At 40.4% G+C, this 6,937-nt stretch overlaps 1 pseudogene; it reads right to left on the minus strand.

Moving 5' to 3' along the window:
• Positions 1-4,377: 4,377 nt before the first annotated feature.
• Positions 4,378-5,198, minus strand: LOC122008483 (annotated as a pseudogene).
• Positions 5,199-6,937: the final 1,739 nt, after the last annotated feature.

Consider the following 6,937-nt stretch of genomic DNA (forward strand, 5'->3'; position numbering starts at 1 on the left):
AAATAATAAAACTAATCTGATATGAAGGGAGCTTCATGTGCAAATCATGTGGTTGTCCATGGCGCTTAGTTGGTTAGAAGTGATAGCTTTATTATAATAGGAAAGGGTTTAATTCTTGACAAGCATATGTCCTTAAGGAAAATAAAATTTTCCCACCATTTAACCATTTAACAATCGATTATAAGATGATCTAATGATTTATCTATTTTTATATAATATAGGGACGAATTACAAGGGACAATTAAGATGAACATAATTATAATTTTTTTAATATTTTTTTACTATAATGTGTAAATCATGTGAGCAACATAGCTTAGATAAGGTGTTTAAAGAACCATAAAGTAAAATTTCAAAGGCAACATAAAGTCGCCCTAAATAATACTATGGTTAAATTGTAATTGTCTTCCAGGATAAAGAAAAAAAGGGTGATTTTCGTGATAACCTTTTATTTTAATTTTTTAAGAATATTTGATGTGATAAAAATAATGATCAATAAATTAAAAAATACTACGTTCGGCCGGAAGTCCATTATATGCCATGCTTTGTTACTGGATTGAGCGGAGGAGCCACTCGGCTAGAAGTCCACTGGTCACGTGCTCTGTCACTGGGCCGAGCGGGATAGCTGCTCGACCGGAAGTCTACTGTCTGTGTGCTCAGCTGATGTCGAGTCTGCTGCTAGGCTGAGTGGAAGAGTCGCTTGTCCCGATTTCTGCATGCTCCCTTTGCCATCCTCTTATTTGAGTGTCGGGTGCTCAGCTCATGGTCGAGTGAAAGGTGATATCAGATCAGGCCTTTCTCTTCCCGATCGACAAATGATTTCTAAGCATTGACCGTCTTGATTTTGATCTCCACCGTGGCAGCAGGGTAGGGCCCCTCATCATCACCGCATCACAAGCTTCCCCCTCAAGTATAGTCGAAGGAGGCTATAAGTCCGACTGACTGGACAATTGTCTGAACAGATTTCTCCCGATCAGCCTTCGACACTGTGTGGTTTTTGCTCGAGAGGCGAATTCACCCTGTCGGTTGGCCTGCTGAAGTTTGTCGTTCGGTTGTAGATAAGCTCCCCCCATCTGATCGATATGACGAACATTTGCACTTGTGAAATCTTTCCTTGGGCTGTCTTGGGTGAGCGCGAACTAGGCTGACGTCACCCAGATTTCTTGGAAATCATGCAAATCCTACGCATTAAGGCTGAGCGCGCTCCTATGCCGTCATTAAATGCCGACCTGTGGCAAGGCGCCACATGTCACGCCCGATGTCACCGCACGCCTGACGTGATAGGCGTGATGTGACGTTTGACGGTTCAAATTCAATGATGAGATCTTGGCCTGGGTTTCCGCGACCTAGATCGGACGGCTCCGGTCGGCTGAGCCCGAGGCTTATAAGCTCGTTGCGTAGACTCCTTCGCACACTTCATCTTTGAGTTCGAGTTCTTCGGTAGCAACCTTCCTCTGCTCTTGTGCGACCTTCTCCGGCGACCCTCCGCAATTGGTCCTCGGCGATTCTTCTTACTTGTTTTTCGATGACTTCACAGTAAGCCCTTTCCCTTACGCTCGTGTTTCTTCTTTCTGACCACCTTTTCTCTTTGCTTTCTCTGTTTCCATGGCAAGTTCTTCACAGCCGTCTGTCTCTGTCCCTGGAGTCTGGTACACATCTATGGAATCTAGGTTCAATGGAGGCAATGCTGAGAGCTTGAGAGACGTTTTTGAAATTCCTTCTGATCATCATATTATTCTTCCTTCTCCGTTCAATCGGCCCAATTCTCTGCCGATCGACTGTATCTGTTTCTTCCGGGATCAGTTTATCGCCGGTTTGTAGTTTCCCCTTCATCCCTTCATTCCCGCAGTTTGTAAATATTTTCACATTTCCTTTCCTCAACTTGTGCCGAACTCCTTCCAACTGTTGTGTGGCGTCGTTGTTTTGTTTCGTCTGCACGACATCTCCCTTACTCCTTGGGTCTTCCACTATTTTTACTATCCTAAACTGTCCGAGCCCGGGACATTCCTTTTTCAATCTCGAGTGGGTCTTATTTTCTTTGATAAAATGCCGACCTCCAATAAGCATTAGAGGGAGTATTTCTTCTTTATGTACCTTCCCGAACGACCAGACTTCTCTACCAACTGGCAACTCAAATTGGCCCCTCAACCGGCTCTCAAGAGATACAAGAGCCTATCGGAGTACATGCACGCCGCCTTGATGTTAGCCGGTCAGAAGTACGACATCCACAAGTTGCTACTTGAGGGTGTCCTATACATCTTTGGACTAAGTCCGATCCGCACACGGCTCCCGACTAGCTTAGGTATGAGGCTTCTTTAATTCTTCGTTTGATGCTAACTGATTTCTCTTTCTCTTTTGCAGTCAAAGTCATGTTACGAGCACAGTTGGCCAGCAAAGCGAAGCTCAAGGATGTTGTGATCAACGTAGTTGCTGTTGAAGAATTGGCAAGCCGCGGCCTACAACCAGTCGGCTTACATGAAGAGCCCCAGGATGAGAGCGATGCGATGCCAATCTTGGTGAGCGGAGGTGAGGCCAGCCATGCGCTAAGTGGGGGAGCAGCCATGGGATCACAGACTCCATCCAAATGGCACCCGATTATCCTAGTTGAGGAGCCCTCCGGCTCAGCCTCCTCCGATGTACCATTGAACAGGTGCAAAAGGCACCAAGCAGAGGCTTAATCGCGCTCCGCTACTTCAGGTGCGCGGCCCGTCGAGCGGGTCAAAACTGTTGGATCTAATTATTTGTAGCGAGTTAGAGTAAGTAGCGGAAAAATTAAAGAGGCCCCCTAGAGCCGGTCCCACGGATATGGCGGAAGATAAATGCAAGTACACAACTGAAAACGCATGGCCGAGACATTAACCCCAGCCAATGACACCCCGAGGATCAAACCTTAGACCTCTCGGCCACAAAACCATGTGCCCCAGTTGTGCTACGCCCTGGGGACTAATAGGAATGAGAGTAACGATTGTATTATCGATGTTTGATTTAAATCAATGTCAGTAATACTAATAAAATAAATTTCTAATTTTATCCTTATTAATTAATGTATTAAAAATTATTTTGAGTTTTTTTTTTCCATTTTAAATAACTCAATATAAGGTTTTAAAAATAACTACAATATATAAGATTTTTTTATCGATAATTTTAGTGCTTTTATTTTTTATTTTTTCCATTTTCTTCTTTCGTTGGCACATCTCTCTTTCCTCTTGCTATTTCGCCCTCGACCTAATGACCATCACTGAGGCAAAAGAACCTAAACCTATGATTTGCATCGGCTGCGCTGGTGAGTGTCGCGATAAAGCTGGATTGCTTTTGCTTCCTCCTCCAGATCTCGGTGGGTCGGTGGGACGACGACTTTGTCGATTAGGCTGCGAGTCCGTTATTCGCTGATCGGAGACAGGTAGATGAGGCGGGTGGTTGTTGAGAAGTGGTTTACATTTAAGAGGCGAAAGCTGCAGCCTGACTAAAGGATCTTTAATTGAATGACCTTGGGAGATGTGATGGCGTCAAGGTTCTTCAGGTCGTTGTCATCCTTTTCATATCATTTGGATTTCTTTGGCTGGGAGGATGGGGAAGTGGTAGTGGGAGAGAGGGAGCAGGAGATGACGCAACCGTCTGGGAACAACTTTGCAAGTGACGGTTGTTGTTGCCAAGGCAGCAACATGGTGTACTTGACTCAGACGCTGGATTTCCTTCGCTGGAGCTACTCTGACTAGCTTCCACTTCGTCGGCTGATGGAGGAGATGGGGCTGCGACACGGAGGGATGCGAATGAAGGGGGCACGGGAATATTTGGTATCAAGGGGAAAAATTAGTATTAGGTCAAGAGTATTTTTGAAATAAAAGAATATTTTGATTGTTGAAAATAGAGTAATGCTGATTAAGGGGGTGAGGGAATGAATCATTGCCCAATATTTATAAGGATTCATTCCCTTACTTATATTTCCATTCTTATAATCCAAAGATTAACATTGACAATAAATGATTACTATTTTCATTCCCCATCCTTATTCCCCTAAACAAAACAACCCCTTAATACTAAAAGGTCATCAAGAAGGCCAATCAAATAAAGGAAGGCCAATCAACTAAAGGAAGCTTGAATTGGCAAACTGATAGAGCTGGAACAAAATGGAGAAACTAGAGATAAATTTAAGTTCAAATTAACAATAGAAAAAAATATCTATTCATTTTCTATAAAATTTTACATAAAAATAGAATATATATAAAAATTCATAGTAAAATCATGAATGTAATAGTTGAAATAAAAAGGCCTTATAATATTATACAATTTATCATCATACATTAAAATGATAATTCAAAGATCAGAGCACGAGCAAACTAAGTACACAATACTAATACTAATCAGTAATTACAAATGTTATAAGAGAAATAAATGCACGTAATTAGTATTGCTAAGCCCCTTGGCTAACCAATTCAGTAGCATAAACCTGCCCATACTCTCCCTTCTTAACCTCCTCGTCCTCAAAGTGATCAGCTCTTACGTTCAAGGTCAGCGTGAGGCAAACAAGCCACAAGATGGCCGCATCAAGGGCGAGAAAAGCTGCGCCGCCAAACATGCCGGTCTTTGCCGTGGGACACTGAGTCGTGAGATCGTAGTGAACGTTGCGGGATCGGTGTAGGCCTTCAGTAACGACAGTCCATATCAAGAACGCAAATGCTAGAGTTGACACAATCCTGAAACAAGACGATAACAAGTTTATGAATACAGAACTGATGCCTACACAGTAAGAAAGAGGAGTGAACTCACTCAGCGATCACAAAGAATACGAATAAGGCGGAGTAGCCAAACAGGACATTGTTTGAAACAGCCTTCCCTTTGTAGTTAAAGAACACAGCGACATGCCCTCCTATGATCGTAAAACTAGAGCAACGACTGACAAAGAACCGACCAGCACTGTCGGATCGCTTGGGAATTTGCAGATCACAACGCCCTTTCCTTGAATTGGAGTTCCAAACGGAGGCTGTAAAATGAATACGCGAAATGAAACGCTGAACCTTAATACTAAAGAATATAATTCCAAGAGATAGCAGAGGGAACCTTTTTGTTCTCTGCGACAATAGCCAATATGAAGGACAAGAAGCCTAGAATAATCACAAAGGACCCAATCTTTCCACTTTGCTCCAAGGCCATTGCTGTTCGCGAGGTAACGGATCAAATCGCGGCTTCAACACTGAGATATCCAAAAGGAAATATGAAGCTGCAGAATGTAAATTTTAGAGAAAATGAGAAAGAAGAATGACTAATAGGGTTTAAATTAAACCTGTTGAGAATTCTGAGAATTTGTGGCCTGTATATCCTTTGTGAATGCGTTGCATATATATCGTTGGAGGAGATCCATAATAAGTGTGCAATAAATAGGAGACGAGCTGGATTTTGATAATACGTTTGATTTATTAGGTTGAGCGATTCTGACGCCAACCAAACTGTAGGAATGAGTTTAAAATTCTGATATTTCTACATCCTAACTGTATATAGTGAAAAATAAAATTTATATTGTATGATTAAATAATTAAATCAAAGGAATGTCTGTAAGAATTTTTTAAATAAATATAACTATAATCTTTAATTAAACTATGCATTATAAATTAATCATTTAAGTTAGATTCTAAAAATATAATAAAGATAAACTATCAAATGATTATGATTGAAACATCTAATATCAATTTAATTATTTTATTTAAACAGGCTTGACAATCTAAAACAAGGATACTAAATCATTTTTTATAATCTAAGTAAAACTATTAACATATGTATCATTATACATCTGAATCAAAACATATATTAAGAATTATACCTCCTAAATAACTTTTGTTTGGGGATGACTCCTACTATTTTAGTATTAGTGAAATCACTCTCCGTTGTTTGTCTCAAACTCGTGCTTTCTTAGTCTAATCTGATCCACGATCGGAGTCTCTTTTTAAATACTTGATCGTACTAAAGATCAAGTGTCCTTTTTCATCGAGACAATAGAAAAACCTTCCTCGAGGGAGATACTGTCCAATTATCCCTTCACAAGGGGCTGCTAAAAACACCCTCAACAAGAGGTAATAACTATAAAAAAATTTGCAAAGTGATGGGTGACAATAATGCTTTTCAAAGAGGAGAAGAAACAACAAGGAGATGGATCTCTTTCGATGAAAGAAAGGGAAGAAGATCTCTATATTCTTCCTTTAAAAGGTAGCGGCAACTAGGTAAAGGGCTGCCGAAATTCTCCAAGGATATATGGCCACTGTAAACTCAAAGAATAGCTATTGAAAAACCTTCAAGGGAGATGAAGAGGTGTTGCTGAAATTACTCCAAGGAAGATGAAAATTTTCCTTCCGAAAATTCCAAGGGAATTCTCCACGGAGAAGAGAAGAGGTGGTTGTCCGAATTCACCAAGGGGAAGAGAAGAGGTGGCTGCCCCTTAGAGCTGATTTCTTCATCGAATGAGGGAAGGTGTGGAGAAAGTGGTGTATATGGTGAAAAATCACTCCTCATATTGCATAAAAACCAAGTATTATTTTTCTTTTCATAATACTTAATTTGATTTTAATAGGTTTGAGGTTTCTAGGCCCGTTATATCTCTTCCATCTTAACCAGATGTAGATTTTTTGTATAACTCAATTATGAGAATTCATCATAATCATACCAATGATCCAAAATTATCGGTATGACGAACACACTTGCTTAATATTATGACAACACAGATTCAATTTGTAGATTCTGTGTGGAATTCTTTCACTATCCTTGTATGTATTAACTGGAAATCGCTCATAAACTTTTTTATGAGTCATAATATTTGATTATATTAAACTTTATTCACTAAATTCAACTACTTAATTTTACTTTGTTAATAGGAAATAGTGAAACTAATATACTTGTTTGATCCTCAATGGTTTAGGGATACACCTTGCCGTGGTTCACAACTCTTTGTGAT

The sequence above is a fragment of the Zingiber officinale genome, chromosome 8A (assembly GCF_018446385.1).
Source record: "Zingiber officinale cultivar Zhangliang chromosome 8A, Zo_v1.1, whole genome shotgun sequence".
Classification (NCBI taxonomy): domain Eukaryota; kingdom Viridiplantae; phylum Streptophyta; class Magnoliopsida; order Zingiberales; family Zingiberaceae; genus Zingiber; species Zingiber officinale.